We start from the raw sequence: 17,363 nt of genomic DNA, 5'->3' as shown, positions 1-17,363 counted from the left end.
CCTCTCATGCAAGTGCTTCAGGATTGATTCTTTGAGGACCTGCTCCATGATTTTTCCAGGGACTGAGGTGAGGCTGACTGGCCTGTAGTTCCCAGGATCTTCCTTCTTCCCTTTTTTAAAGATTGGCACTACATTAGCCTTTTTCCAGTCATCCGGGACTTCCCCGGTTCGCCACGAGTTTTCAAAGATAATGGCCAGTGGCTCTTCAATCACAGCCGCCAATTCCTTCAGCACTCTCGGATGCAACTCGTCCGGCCCCATGGACTTGTGCACGTCCAGCTTTTCTAAATAGTCCCTAACCGCCTCTATCTCCACAGAGGGCTGGCCATCTCTTCCGCATTTTGTGATGCCCAGCGCAGCAGTCTGGGAGCTGACCTTGTTAGTGAAAACAGAGGCAAAAAAAGCATTGAGTACATTAGCTTTTTCCACATCCTCTGTCACTAGGTTGCCTCCCTCATTCAGTAAGGGGCCCACACATTCCTTGGCTTTCTTCTTGTTGCCAACATACCTGAAGAAACCCTTCTTGTTACTCTTGACATCTCTGGCTAGCTGCAGCTCCAGGTGCGATTTGGCCCTCCTGATAACATTCCTACATGCCCGAGCAATATTTTTATACTCTTCCCTGGTCATATGTCCAACCTTCCACTTCTTGTAAGCTTCTTTTTTATGTTTAAGATCCGCTAGGATTTCACCATTAAGCCAAGTTGGTCGCCTGCCATATTTACTATTCTTTCGACTCATCGGGATGGTTTGTCCCTGTAACCTCAACAGGGATTCCTTGAAATACAGCCAGCTCTCCTGGACTCCTTTCCCCTTCAAGTTAGTCCCCCAGGGGATCCTGGCCATCCGTTCCCTGAGGGAGTCGAAGTCTGCTTTCCTGAAGTCCAGGGTCCGTATCCTGCTGCTTACCTTTGTTCCCTGCGTCAGGATCCTGAACTCAACCAACTCATGGTCACTGCCTCCCAGATTCCCATCCACTTTTGCTTCCCCCACTAATTCTACCCGGTTTGTGAGCAGCAGGTCAAGAAAAGCACCCCCCCTAGTTGGCTCCTCTAGCACTTGCGCCAGGAAATTGTCCCCTACGCTTTCCAAAAACTTCCTGGATTGTCTATGCACCGCTGTATTGCTCTCCCAGCAGATATCAGGAAAATTAAAGTCACCCATGAGAATCAGGGCATGCGATCTAGTAGCTTCCGTGAGCTGCCGGAAGAAAGCCTCATCCACCTCATCCCCCTGGTCCGGTGGTCTATAGCAGACTCCCACCACTACATCACTCTTGTTGCACACACTTCTAAACTTAATCCAGAGACACTCAGGTTTTTCTGCAGTTTCGTACCGGAGCTCTGAGCAGTCATACTGCTCCCTTACATACAGTGCTACTCCCCCACCTTTTCTGCCCTGCCTGTCCTTCCTGAACAGTTTATAACCATCCATGAGAGTACTCCAGTCATATGAGTTATCCCACCAAGTCTCTGTTATTCCGATCACGTCATAGTTCCTTGACATCACCAGGACCTCCAGTTCTCCCTGCTTGTTTCCAAGGCTTTGTGCATTTGTATATAAGCACTTGAGATAACCTGTTGATCGCCCCTCATTGCCAGTATGAGGCAGGAGCCCTCCCCTCACAGACATTCCTGCCTGTGCTTCCTCCCGGTATCCCGCTTTCCCACTTACCTCAGGGCTTTGGTCTCCTTCCCCCGGTGAACCTAGTTTAAAGCACTCCTCACTAGGTTAGCCAGCCTGCTGGCAAAGATGCTCTTCCCTCTCTTCGTAAGATGGAGCCCGTCTCTACCCAGCACTCCTCCTTCATGGAACACCATCCCATGGTCAAAGAAACCAAAGCCTTCTCTCCGACACCATCTGCGTAGCCATTCGTTGACTTCCACGATTCGACGCTCCCTACCTAGGCCTTTTCCTTCCACGGGGAGGATGGACGAGAACACCACTTGCGCCTCCAACTCCTTTATTCTTCTTCCTAGAGCCACATAGTCCGCAGTGATCCGCTCAAGGTCATTCTTGGCAGTATCATTGGTGCCCACGTGGAGAAGCAGGAAGGGGTAGCGATCTGAGGGCTTGATGAGTCTCGGCAGTCTCTCCGTCACATCACGAATCTTAGCCCCTGGCAAGCAGCAGACTTCTCGGTTTTCCCGGTCAGGGCGGCAGATAGATGACTCAGTCCCCCGGAGGAGAGAGTCCCCGACCACCACCACCCGCCTTCTCCTCTTGGGGGTGGTGGTCGTGGAACCCCCAACCTCAGGACAGCGCATCTCATGCCTTCCAACCAGCGGAGTCTCCTTCTGCTTTCTCGCCCCAGACATATCATCTGGTCCACTCTCCGCAACGATACCTGTGGAGAGAACATGAAAGCGGTTAGTTACCTGTGTCTGTGTTACTGGAACCCGGACATTCCGCTTACCTCTTCTGGAGGTCACATGTTGCCAAGCTTCTTCACTGGTCTCTTGGCTCCTCTGTGCAACCTGCTCTATATCTGTAGAGCTTTGTGCCCCTAGAAGCCCCATCTGCAAAGGTATTCCCTGACCAGCTGTCCGCAGCCCAAACAGCTTCCCCCTGTCCTTTGTCATGCAGGGACTGCATGTCAGATCACTATCACAAGCCTTTAGAAATCGTTTCCATAGCCAGACAGAGGATGTTGAGTTTGACATATTCAGGGTTTTAACATGTCACCTTACTGAAAGACTAATAAACTCTATACACCAATGGTAATGGTTATGTACTATTATGTGTACCTGGAGGAGCTGAATAAGCCTTGTGAATAATGGACCCAATCCTCATCCAAAGGGGATTTTTGCCTTTGACTCAAAAAGGGAGAAGGCTAAGTACCAGATTCAGTTGCTGACAAAAAGAGATCTTTTGGTGTTGGTGGCAAAACGGTTTGCTTCCTCAAACTTTAATCCACACACAGTGGGGAGAAAGAGCAGGCCAAATTCTCCCTTCATTTACTCCAGATTTACCCCCACTGTAACTATTGACTACAATCAAATCACTCCAGATTTACAGCAGTGCAACTGAGAGCAGAGGTTGGCTTCTGGTGTTTCATTAATGAACTGCTAGGCTTGTACAGATTGATACTGAATTTAGGATACACATGTACAAAATGGATGGGCAGTTGGCTTGCAAGATGATGGCTGAACTCAATGAGATGTGTAATGCTCTTAGCTGGTCTTAATAAACAGTCACAGGCTGGCATTCGTGCAAGTCAGTTTCAGTCTGTGTGCAATGCAGTGTGAGGATGAGAAACTTACACAGCACTGTCATAAGCACCCCTGCAAAAGCAGCATTGTTCTGAGAGAGAGTTCGGGTGGATTCTGTCCTTGCTGGTGTTTGAGGTGCATGAATGTCAAGAAGACAGTGGCACCAGGCTCCACCATGTGGAAAATAAACCATCTCAGGGGAACGAAGCAGTCAGCCCTTGGTACAGTTATCGGCAAAAACGTTGGGCTAGAAGCTCAGGTAGTGGAAATTGGCATCGCTGGGGGTGGAGGGGAGCTGATTTGCAACAGCCAAGGATCCAGCCCTCTATTCCTACGACTACATCCAATATATTAGTTGCAGTCACTTAACCCCACCTCTGGCACTATACTGCCGTTATTTGGAATTAAAGTTTGCACAGTCGTATTTTCCCTTTTTAAAGCTAAGGATAGGGTAGAACTTTGTAACCAAATTGTCAATTGTCTCTGGGATTTTCCTTAAGGAAAAATCATATTTAGCTTTCCTGCTGTGACCTTGCCCAGCACCTTTCATCCGAGGATATTAAACATCATCTGAGCTTCATAGCAACCCTGCAGATTTTAAAGTAAGAAGAAATCTATCCAGACTGATTGGCTAAGGCACACACGGCTGAGTTCTGCTCTGTTACGATAATTTTAATCAGAACTAACACCGTGATCAGATAAGAATCAAGCAGACTTCCCTGAGGTCTTACAGCAAGCTGAGGACTGGACCCAATCATTCTGATTCCCAGTCCCCTGTTCTTACCACTATACCACATGTCCTCTTCTACTACAGCCATTACAAAAAGGAGTATTTTCTTAAATCTACAAAATGTGCTGGATGCCAGTAGATTGGTTTTGTCCAGTGAAATCCAGACAGCAGATCAACCGGTGTAGTGGAGTTTATGCCTTGTTCTTTGAATGTACATGATTTCGCAACCTCATCTCATAGAGTTGCAAAGGTTGGTTCAAAAAATCTGAAGAAAAACCATTCTGCATTTGACTTCAGGGTTGGACACTGCCATTTTTCTGAAGCCAAAATGAGATCATGAGGCCATTCCCATAGTTTGACAGATTCTCTATACTTTTATGCCTATTAAGCTGGCATCATAGATATTCAGTCAGATAGAAGGTCCTGAGTGCTTTATATAATATTATTTTTACTGGATCTAATTCTAGCTAACTCAAATCTGGGTTTTTCTGACTGCAGAAAAGCCTTCAAACAAGGGACAATCTAGCTAATAGTACTCGCATAAATCATTCTCAAAATAATGAGTATCTGTGGAATGAATTCATTTAGCTAAATAGATGGAGGACTACTTAACAGTTATTTGGAAAGATTAACAAAAGAGAAGGGAAATGAAAAACAGAATACATTGATGAGAGAAGGGAAAGTTTTATTAGAAACAATGAATTTGTAATAAATTCAAAATGTTGAGCAGAATTTTTTTTAGAAAAAGAAGATTGGCAACACGATAATTTGGCTGCGCTGGTGCCGAAATGTATTTTTAATTAAACGACACAATATGTTAAAATGCATTTAAAAATAGATAGATAAATAGGTGGGATAACATGATTTTGGCAATTAATTGGTCTTTAACTATTCATGGTAAATAGGCCCAATGGCCTGTGATGGGATGTTAGATGCGGTGGGATCTGAGTTACTACAGAGAATTCTTTCCTGGGTATCTGGCTGGTGAATCTTGCCCACATGCTCAGGGTTCAGCTGATTGCCATATTTGGGGTCGGGAAGGAATTTTCCTCCAGGGCAGACTGGAAGAGGCCCTGGAGGTTTTTCGCCTTCTTCTGCAGCATGGGGCATGGGTCACTTGCTGGAGGATTCTCTGCACCTTGAAGTCCTTAAACCATGATCTGAGGACTTCAATAGCTCAGACATAGGTGAGAGGTTTATTGCAGGAGTGGGTGGGTGAGATTCTGTGCCCTGCATTGCGCAGGAGGTCAGACTAGATGATCATAATGGTCCCTTCTGACCTTAATATCTATGAGTCTGTGAGGTGCCCTGAAGAAGTTAGACTTTTACTTCTCTGACATTCACTTTTTCGATTCAACACTAATCTACCATTTCTTCTGTCAGAAAAGAATATCCTCAGGGATATTTCTTCTATTTCATTAAATGTATTGGCTGTACCATCAAGAACAACTTGTCTATCACTTCAATAAGCTAAACAGGGTAAATGCTGTTCTCACTCAGACTCTGCTCCTCCTCCCTTTGAAATCAATGGCAAACCACCTATTGACTTGAATAGGAGCAGGATTTTTCTACAGAATTAGGTCCTGAACCTGCAAGATGCTGAGCATGTCCTATGAGATATTGAGTGCCCTTGAATTCTGGAGGAGCACATTTCAATGCTGCTGTGACTATTAATACTAATATTTAGCTCTTATATAAAACTTTTTCTGAGTAGATCTCAAAGCATTTTACAAAAGAGGTAAGCATCATTATCCCCATTTTGGGGAAACTGAGGCACAGAGCAGGGCTGTGACTTGCCCAAGGTCACCCAGGAAGCCAGAGGCACAGCCAGGAATAGGACCATGATCTCCTGAGTTCCAATCCAGTGCTCTGTCTACTGGGCAAAACCACCTCTCCAACAGCTGCCCAATAGGGGTGGATGAATTTCAGTAGTCAGTGAAGCAATTCTCGCAAGGGTGCCCTTTGCTTCCTGAATCCAGATTAACTCCTCTGAACACAGTAGAGTTACAATCTTCCATACATATAAAACCTTTTAATCTCAGATTGCTTTACAAATTGAGGCTAAATCTCTTCTCTCCAATCTACAGTGTAGATTTCTTATCCAGACAGCAGATTTCTATTACATACCCCACTCATTCCATGGGGAAGATTCTCAGCTGGTGTAAATTTTCATAACTCTGTTGATCTGAATGGAGCTAGGTCAATTTATATCACCCCTTCTATGTCAAACTTCCTTCAATGTGAGTGACAGATGTGCACCCAAATTAATTTATGGGCTACAGTCTGCATTATGGTAAATAGATCTACAGGACAGCTCATAGAATTTTGCTCCATAGATGTGTACAAGTGTCACTTCCTTGTTGGACTACTGAAATTGTTCTCTATTCTGGTGAGGAATGTGGTAGCTGTTTAATAACACACAGCAACATCAAAATGCACTTCACTGATGTAGCCCCACACTCTGCACTTTCACCTCTCAGTGGTTTAGCTTTTCTGCCAGTTATGCCATGACTGGTTTAGCTGATTGTACAATCGCAAATACTGTAGCCACTTGCAAATTGTCAGAATGGTTTATCCCTCTTTGCAGCATGAGCACACATGAATCAGCAGTAAGTAGAAACCCATGTTATAGTGGCTGGCAAGAAATCCTTCTCACTGCTGTTAAAATCACCGGGAAGAAACTCTCCTCCCACATAGACTGAATGATTAGCCGATGAATCTGCTTCTCCATGGCTGAGAGACCTTGACCTGCAGCCTCTTCACTGCCTCTGTGACGAATTTCTTCATAGTTTATTTCCAAATCCTTGATTCCATAGCCATGGAATAAAGTTCCTAGCACAATTAACTACACTGCTCACTCGAAGGTGCTTTCGAACGTTGTCCTACCTGTGTATTCCCAGCATTTGGAGTGAAGAGGACTACTTAGACTACTTATGTCCACATCCATTGGTAACAGGAGACCTGACTCCCTTTCCTCACCTACAGCATTTTTATTGAGTAATTTTTTCTACCCCATTAAGTTTCATATCAGTCTTCGATGCCCTTATGGAGCAGGCTACAGATTTTCAGACAGCTAACGCTGCTGGGAAAGGAGCTTTGACTTCAGTAGGTAGTGTGTGTGAAATTCACATGAGCAGTGCAGAGACCTGAAGTCTCACCTGACCCCCTAAAATAGGGCTTAAATGAGATTTAAGTGATGCATGGGGTCAAATTTCACCATTTGAGTTTCCTATCCTGTGGAAGAAGTTCTTTCTTCAGTAGGTGCCTTCCTTTAGCAATTTTCAGAGGTGTGTGTTGGCAAAGCCCAAACTCTGCCATCTTTAAGAGCTGGATCCACCCATCACATAAAAGGACCGCTTATATTCTTTAATTTGAACATACAACATTTCAGATACATCCCTCTGAATAAGTGTATTTAAAGCCCACAAGATGCGGGCAGGATTGAACATTGCTTCACAGCTTTCTCCTCCTTCCTTGAGTTCACTCCAATAATTTATTTACTTTTCTTATCATGTTCTGAATTGCTAAATATAAAAAGTGCGCAGAATAAGTCATAAAACACTCTAAGCTCTCAGCTTTACATTCTTATGTATTACAGTTTTAGCACATACCGTACCATACATTATTTTTGATAACTATTTGCTAAAAAGGATTGCTGTGTGAATTTAATGCTCACCAACATTATGGGGCGAACAGCCTCGCAGAGTGAAATCATCTGTTTACCCCCAGTACAGGTACAGTCTGAGTAGTGACAGATCAAGCTTTCCCATACTACTCCTCAAGATTCCCCAGAATGTATTATTGTAATGCCTTGAAAGCTCAGCCAGGGACCAAGACCCCATTGTGCTAGGCACTGTACAAACAGACAGCTCCTGCCCCCAAGAGCTTACAATCAAAGACGCATCCATTCATTTCTTATAGGGCATCAAAAAGCCATCAGCTCTTTGATACTATTGACTAGAGCTGGCCAGGAATTTTCTGTCCAACAATCATTCTGATGGAAATTGTTCCTTTCACAAAAAAAATCAAAATTTTCTGCAGTAATATCAGAATGATGGCTCGCTGGCAGCTCATCTTGGAGGCCATTGTCAATTTCAGCTTCCGCAGCCATGGGCTGGGGCAGTGGTGGGGAGGCTGAATGCAATGGCATTTAACCTCTGGCAGCCTGTTTGGAAGGCTCTTGTCAATTTCATAGGTTGCAGGATTAGGATATAAGGGTATGTCTCCACTGTTTGGGACAAAAGAGTGTGTGAATAGCAGCATGCATCAAAGTGTTATGCAGTAATTGCCCCATGTGGATGCTGTGGTGTGAACTTAAAGGTCCTGAGTCTTTGAAGAGAACTACATTAGTGCAAACTCGATCTCTTTAAGTTCACGCCCACAGTGTCCACATGGGGGAGGTACAGTGAAACACTTTGGTGCGCACAGCTATTCACACCCCTGTAGTCCCAACTGTAGGGCAGTGTAAATATGCCCTTAGTCTCTCTTGTCTGCACAAAGGTTTATTATTTATTTGCAATGTGAAGAAATATAGAAAGTGGTTTAGAAGTGTATCAAAATAGTCACTTAACATAGGAACACAGACTGTCAAACTGTACCAGACCTGAGGTCTCTTTAGTCCAGTAACCTATTTCTGACAGTGTCCAGTACCAGATGCTTCAACAGAAGGTTTAAAAGAAGAGATATGTGGGATACTCTGTCTCCTACATTAGCTTTCATCCTGATCTCTAATAGTTAAAGACTGGCTTAAGAGGTTTAAAATCCTTTCCACAACATTTGTTATAATTGTGATAATTCTGGATATTCTTGATATCCATACAAATATCCAATCCCTTTTGGAATCATAAGTTCTTTGCCTCAACGACTTCCTGTGGCAATGAGTTCCACAGTCTAATTATGCATTGTGTGGGAAAGTATTTCCTTTTATCAATTTTGAATTTCCTACCTTTCGATTTCATTGACTGTTCCTTTGTTCTTGTGTTATGAGACAGGAAGAACAGAAGCTCCTGATCAACCTCCTCTAGACCATTCATTCTTTTAAATACATGTATCAAGTCCTCTTTTCCATCTCTTTTTTAAGGAGAAATAAAATGAATAAAAATAAAGAAGCAACTTGTACAGAATTTTAAACCTAGCTGTGTGTTTCAAAGGTTTTCATTTTAGGTCAGCCCCTTTAAGAGGAGAAATTATTGTAACTGATTTCATTCGTCTTTGTAAATGCAGTTATGATGCCACCAGAGAAAATTTGAAATCATTGAGGCAGAGTGCTGATGGTGCAGTTCAATTATATTTGCTGGATGAGCTGACCTTTGTTGTACCAAGAACAAAATCTTATGGGAGAAAAATCTTTTCAATAGCTGCTATTAGTTTTAACCAATTACCTCGGAAGATGATGTTAAAAGGAACAGACTGGTTGGCTATATTAAATAATGTTTTGTACAGGAAACAATTAATTTTGTTTGAGATCTTTATGTTGTCATTCTACACACAGACAGGTAAGTAGTAATATTATACACTCTTAATGATTGTCTTTTGAGAAACAGAGAATGATATCAGGCTAATGACAAAATGACTTAGGAAAGTTACCAAAACATTAAATAGTACAATGGGATTCCTGCCCTGTAGTGTTATTCATAGATTCCATCATGATCAACTAGTCTGACCTCCAGTATAACACAGGCCAGAGAATGCCCCCAAAATAATTCCTAGAGCAGATCTGTTAGACAAACATTCAATCCTGATTTTAAAATGGTCAGTGATGGAGAAATGTATGTCCTATTTCCGGTCGGTTCAGCTGATGATCCACCATGATCCCCCAGATCTTTTCAGAGTAACGGCTTCCCAGGATAGAGTCCCTCGCCTACATTCCAGACCAGACAAAGGGTCGGAGAAGGAAATATTAATATTCCCATTTTACCCTAAAGGTAGGTCTACATTTGAGGCAGATCGTAGAGTACACACACCGCACAGACCCTTAGCCTGGGCCTAAAAAGCAGTATAGATGGTGAGGCATGGCTTAAGCAAGTACACCAGAGTGCCCCACAATCCTAAACACCCATGGTCTATACTGTGTACAGCTCTCTACATGCCCAAGTAGTGTTTCCCATGTCGACAGATGTCCCACTGACGGAGCCTTTCCCTGACATAGGGAAAGGCTCTTGTGGGGGATGGTGGACGGTGGACGGGGACCTTTGGGGAAAGGCTCCAGTAGTGGGGAAAGGCTCTGGCATCTCCCTGCGGCTGCCCTTCCCTGCCGCCTCCCCCTGCCAGAGCCTTTCCTCACTTCAGTGCAAGTCTCCAGCATCTCCCTGCTGCCAGAGCCTTTCACTAAGTGCCTGTATTCTACATGCTGCCAAAAGTGTAGACATAGATTAAGTGACTTGGTCAAGGCTGCATAGGAAATCTGTGGCAAAGCCAGGAATGGAACCCAGGTCTCCTGAGTCCCAATCCTTAGTTACAAGAACAATCTTCCTCTCTTAATTCACAGTGACATATTTAGAGGGGAGTCTGAGGAAGTCTAACCTGGTGACATTTACATCATCTTCTGGATCCCCCAGCGCAAAAGTTAAAGCAAGTTAAAGCAAGCCCATGAAAAGCATTTGGAAGCCATGTGGACCGTTTTCAAGTGGAGTAGCTGACTTTACAAGACATACAGCAACATCTGCCTCAAAGAATCCTTGCATCGCTTCAGACAGCTAAGCAAACCAAAAATAAATACCTTAGCACTTACAAGAATTTTATTATTGTGAGACCAATACTTCATTCTATCAAAATCTTTTTATACAGTTGTAGTCAAATGAATAATTGGGTCATACCAAGCATATAGCAATAATGTGAACCATTCTGACAGAACTGTAACTCAGTAAACACAAAGATGAAAGAACAATGGTTGTAAAACTAGCCCTCAAGGGTACTTATATATCCAGGAAGAAGGTGCCATAACTCGGGCCAGAACAGATCCTATCAGTCAGTGACATAACTACTTATACATCTTAATGCTTCCGTATTAAGAACCAGAATACACCCAGAATTTGGACAGGAGCTAAACTGCTTTTCAGTGACCACCAAAAGCCAGATATTCATAAAGTAAGACATGAGGCCCAAGTGCATTTGTGCAGCTACCTTTGCATATGCAATTTCTAGAGCTGCATGTGCACTGGGAGCATTTTATCCCTCTCCAACACAAAGGCTGAGAGGCAGGTGCAGAGACTTAAGACCTCACTTAAGTCCAGACTCAGCCACCCTTGTGCCCTCTGAGTGCCATGTGATGTTGTTTGTATCATGACATGAATATAATTATATGGCAACACACCTCAACACTTCTCTACATTTCAAAGACTAACAGATTTATTTGGGCATAAGCTTTCGTGGGTAAACCACCACTTCTTCAGATGCATGGAGTGAAAATTACAGATGCAGGCATTATATAATGACACATGAAAGAAAGGGCTTTACCTCACAAGTAGAGAACCAGTGTTCTAGCGACACCATCAGAGGACCCAATCACATCAGCCACACCATCAGAGGCTCATTCACCTGCACGTCTACTAATGTTATATGTGCCATCATGTGCCAGCAATGCCATCATGTGCCAGCAATGTACATTGGCCAAACCAGACAGTTCCTACGTAAAAGAATAAATGGACACAAATCGGACATCAGGAATGGTAACATATAAAAGCCAGAGGGAGAACACTTCAATCTTCCTGGACATTCTATAGCAGATTTAAAAGTAGCTATATTTGAACAAAAAAACTTCAGAAACAGACTTCAAAGAGAAACAGCAGAACTAAAATTCATTTGCAAATTTAACAGCATTAATTTGAGCTTGAATAGGGACTGGGAGTAGCTGGCTCATTACAAAAGGAGCTTTGCCTCTCCTGGAATTGATACCTCCTCATCTATTATTGGGAGTGGACTACATCCACCCTGATCGAATTGGCCCTGTCAACACAGGTTCTCCACTTGTGAGGTAACTCCCTTCCCTTCATGTGTCATTATATAATGCCTGCATCTCTAATTTTCACTCCATGCATCTGAAGAAGTAGTGTTTTACCCATAAAAGCTTATGCCCAAATAAAAATCTGTTAGTCTTTAAGGTGCCACCAGATTCCTTGTTGTTTTTGTGGATACAGACTAACACGGCTACCCCCGGATTCTCTACATCTCCTAACCCAAACGCAAAAGGGGTGATTTGCTTCAGTTCAGTTAGATTCCTGTTGGCCCAGCCCTATTAAATATCCTTAGTAAAGTGAAACAATCTAGAAAACAAGCAAAAATGAGACATACTTGATTGTGAACACTCGCCCAGTGCAATCTCACTCTCATCTAGTTCATATCCTAAGGAAAACAGGATGAAGAGCATCCAGGTAAAACCCTCATCGCCCTTGGGATCGCAAATCCAAAGGGAATCCTGTCACAGAAACCTAGGAAAACTATTCCCTGAACAAAGGGTTGCGGTGGGAGGACACGGACACATGAAAATGGAATGATTGACTATCATGTCAGTCCCCAGGGAACAAGGTGGACTGTTGAACAGCTGTGTCCCCTTTGTTCACCAGCAAAGCAGTATAAGAAACATTCCAAGCTTGAGAGCTACCACCTCTTCAGGTTGTGCTCATGCACACAGCCTCCAGCATGTAACTTGCTCCCCGCTACACAGTGTTGAGTGCTACTAGCTAGCCACTCATAAATTACTTACAGCGCAACACCTGCATGTTTTTAGTCCCAGCCTTGACCCCAGAAATGTGCATCTTGTACTGCACAAGTACTCTCCTGGATAGTACAAGCTCATAGTAAATCCATCATTTCATCAAAGGAAAATGATATATACACCAGCCTTTTTATCCCAGATGGAGTTTCCCCACACACTCTAATCCAGACACACTGATTAAGATAAAATGATAAGATAAGTTTATTAGCTGTGGAAAGATAGATTTTAAGTGATTACAAGTGATAAGGCATAAAAGTCAGAATTGGCTATGAAAGTAATAAAAGATAAACACGCAATTTAATACCTAATTTCCCAAGCTAAGTGAACTTAAAAGCAAAGGTTTTGTCTCACCATATGCTGTTGTAAATTTCATAGGCAGGTGTCCTTTCAGCCTTAGTTCTGTTCTTTGAGAGTTGTTGATGTTAAAAGCAGAGAGATGGGAGGAGGAGAGGTAAGGTAGAGGTCATTGTCTCTCATTCTTATACCCTCTCCGTTCTTTGAGGATTACCCCCTATCGAGATGCAGACAAACAATCTCTTGTGTGCATGAGGTTCAAACTGTCCCTGAGATGAAATGTAAATTTCTTGTTTACACTTTCCCAGTGCTAAAGAATGGCTGCTTAAGCCGGTGATTGCTCTTTAACATCTGGCTAGGGTGCTAGACTCTCTTTGTCTCTTAAAAGCTGCTTTGAACCTGTCTTTCTAATTCTGGAATATGTTACAGAAATGCATATAGCAGAAACGTATTTCTTTAAATATAATGTTGATACACATATTTTATCAGGACAATAATATTCAGCAGATTATGAGTTTCCAAATCATAGAATCATAGAATCTCAGGGTTGGAAGGGACCTCAGGAGGTCATCTAGTCCAACCCCCTGCTCAAGGCAGGATTCAAATGATTCATCACAAGGCATATTTTGAACAAAATTTATCATAGTCTTGTAAAAGTGGTAACCATAATAGTATAGACTGTCACAGCTATCCTACTGCACCAGAAATGGAATGGAAGAGAGTTTTAGGGCCACACTGTGAGTTTAATGCATAGCCCTGCAGAAGCAATAGAACATCCTAGTGGAAGCCCTAGGACACATAGTGCTTGAACCAAGTTCAGATCTCAAAGGCTTCTGGGGAGGTCTGGGGAAGTCTGGGGAAGTGGGAGTTCTGTGACACCCTGGAAAAAGATGCAGCATTTCCTAATAGCTCTGCCTTTCCCTACCCCATTTTGGGGAGCCAGCCACCAGCAGCAACATTAACCTGATGTGGTCCTTGCACGAACAGGACTGCATGTGTGATCAGCTCATGCACAAGTGGCAGGATGCTCCTCGTACTATCTTCCTTCACTTGTGCATCCATGTGGGGTGGCGCACAATCTTGCCATGAAGGAAACCTAAAACTATAGAACTGGCTCTGAAGCGGCCCCATCCATGTCTACTGTCTGCAAAATTTCCATCAGTATAGTGATCATTTAACTCATAGCATCTGGCTTTTGGAAAAACAAGACAGGGCTAGGCAAGCTAAGCAGACTTAGAAGCTGCTGCTCGACCAAACCCAGACTGATCTGCTGCTGGACCACACAATTATAAAATGATTAAGCTAGTGGATGGATACAGAGGAGAACCATCTCACCAGTGTTTGAATGGCACTGCATTGGAAAAATGGAATTGTTTAGGGTGATCCAAGTGGAAATGGAGAGCTTTTGCTGAGCCTGCATTATTCATTGCTCTCTTTCATCCCATTACTCTTAGCTACAGGTGAGATGTACTAGACAGTGGAAGAGCTTCCCCAGGGAAAGCAGCATAAGCACCATTGCTTGGGTAATTTAGAAGTAGATTGAAGATAGCACTCAAGAATATACCTATAAAGGAACAATCCTGCATTGGCAAAGCACATGGAGGAGCTGATGCACTTGGACTTTTCCAACATCTAATAGCTATGAATAGCCATTGCTGTGACAACTTTGCAGACAGCTGAGAAGGCCAGTTCACTAAAAGGGGTACACATTCTGAAACACTGTGCAGATTTATAGCCAACTCCCTCTGACTTGAATGGAAGCCCACGCAGCTGAATCTGCACTGAAGATTTAGAGGTACCATAAGTTTCCGCAAATTAAAGACAGATGAATATTACAAATCTAGCTCCAGCTCATCCTTGTCCCCTTTCACCTCACCTCTAAGTCAAGCTGTAGTTATTTATAGCCCTAAGAAGCAAGTAAATAAAAGACCAGGTAAGCTAGCAGCAATGGGCTAAGTATGACAACTTCTGGACAGAGAACAGATGGATGGAAGAAGCTAAATAGATATCAGGAGGCTGAAAAGTTTAAAACAACAGTGTAGATACCAATGTTAACAGGTATGGAGCAACGAATATGGTTTAAGGTTGGCGCATTTATCTCCAGTGTAATGGTTTCTCTGTCTCGGGTCCAGAGGCAGGCCGCTCTGCTTTATTACACACAGTCTTTGTCCCACAGCCTCCTTGCTAGGGCAGGCAACAAACAGTCTGGTGCAGGCCTTCTGGCCTGTGGTGAATATGCAGCCAGCCTCAGGTGTGGGGCAGCGGCAGGGGGACCTGGACCCACCCTACTCCACAGGGTCCCAGCCCAGAGCCCTGACAGTGACAGGTGGTTCCACTACTGGGTCAGTGAAGAAATGTAAGATCACGGCCTCACATCCCGGAAGCACAACTGTCTGGTTTCCCTGGGCTACTTCCTACCTGACGCTGCTGGCGTTGCTCCATCGCCACCGGGCTCTGGATCACAGTCGGGCGATGCTTCTTCCGGTATCTCCCTGAGGCCTTCCATTTCCTGGGCCAGCAGGGCACTGGTCTGCTCCACAGCCTGTCCTGGATTTAACAGAGGGCTCAGCTCTCTGGTGGGGACATCTGCCTCCTTCCTTGGTCTGCGTGCAAATAAGCTGCAGGGCCCTACTTTTATACTTCCTGCCTTGCCCCTGCACTTTCTGAGAGGAGGGCGCAGTGAGGTTAGTTGCATCCATCAGGGGAGTGTAATGGTTCCTCCCTCTCAGGTCCAGGGGGAGGCCACTCTGCCTCACTGTATTCAGGAATAGGCACCGAATATTGGCTGAAGAGGATAAAGTTAATTGAGGGTTAGGCTGCATATTCCACCAAGCCAGGAGAAGCTGAACATAAGAACATAAAAATGGCCAGACTGGGTCAGACCAAAGGTCCATCTAGCCCAGTATCCTGTCTTCCGACAGTGGCTAGTGCCAGATGCTTCAGAAGGAATGAACAGAACAGGGCAATTTGAGTTATCCATCCCATCATCCTGTCTCAGCTTCTGGCAATCAGAGGCTTAGGGACACTCAGAGCATAGGGTTGAATCCCTGACCATCTTGGCTAATAGCCATTGATGGGCCTATCCTCCATGGACTTAGCTAATTCTTTTTTGAACCCAGGTATATTATTGGCTGTCAAAACGTCCTCTAGCACTGAGTTCCACAGGTTGGCTGTGCATTGTGTGAAGAAATACTTCCTTACGTTTGTTTTAAACCTGCTGCCTGTTAATTTCATTGGGTGCACCCTGGTTCTCGTGTTATGTGAAAGGGTTAATAACACTTCCCTATTCACTTTCTCCACACCATTCATGATCTCCTAGCTCTATAATATCCTTCCTTAGTCGTCTCTTTTCTAAGCAGAACAGTCCCAAGGTTTTTTAATCTTTCCTCATATGGAAGCTGTTCCATACCTCTAATAATTTTTGTTCCCTCTCTGTGTATTTTTTTTCAATTCTAACATATCTTTTTGGAGATGGGGCAACCAGAGCTGAACTGATTTATATAGTGGCATTATGATATCTTCTGTTTTATTACCTGTTCCTTTCTTAATGGTTCCTAACATCCTGTTCGCTTTTTTGACTGCTGCTGCACATTGAGCAGATGTTTTCAGAGAACTATACACAACGACTCCAAGCTCTCTTTCTTGACTGATAACAGCTAATTTATAGTCTTTCATTTTGTAGGTATAGTTGGGATTATATTTTCCAATGTGCATTACTTTGCATTTATCCATGCTGAATTTCATCTGTCATTTTGTTGCCCAGCCACCCAGTTTTGTGAGATCCCTTTGTAACTCTTCACAGTCAGCTTTGAACTTAACTGTCTTCAGTAGTTTTGTATTATCTTCAAACTTCACCACCTCACTGTTTATTTCCTGACATCCTCCTCCAGGACATCAGGAAATAGCTGCATCTTGAATCACCGCAAGTCATTGTGGCTTTCCTGCAGTAGCTGTCTCTCTCTGGCATTACCAACCAGCTCCACCTTATAGTTTGAGTTGTTCCTTAATGTTATTACCATTTGCTATTGCAGCACAGACCTGGGAAAATTTTCAAGCACTTTTGAGAATTTTACTCATAATCAATACAGCTCACGATTGAGCCTCAGAGTCTTGGCTCACAGAACTCCTAGTAACTGCACTGCAAGTGGCCGATTTTCAACTAACAACGCATTTTTCCCCATTCACAAATTGTCCATTAACAGACCTTTTCCAAATTTGTTTGTTCTTATTTGTTCAGTGAACAATGTTTGGAAACGTCTCTCAGTCTGTAAATTGCTTGCAAAAGATTTGCTGCAAGTATTCCTTTGGGTAGTTTCTAGCTGTGATTCTACATCTGAGGTGTGAAGTTGGTCAGGCGGGTCACATGCTAGGGTTTCTGTTCACTGATTGTATAAGCAAACTGGAGTGGGTCAAA

This window comes from Lepidochelys kempii, chromosome 10, assembly GCF_965140285.1.
Source record: "Lepidochelys kempii isolate rLepKem1 chromosome 10, rLepKem1.hap1, whole genome shotgun sequence".
Classification (NCBI taxonomy): domain Eukaryota; kingdom Metazoa; phylum Chordata; order Testudines; family Cheloniidae; genus Lepidochelys; species Lepidochelys kempii.
This window is presented reverse-complemented; position numbering follows the sequence as displayed.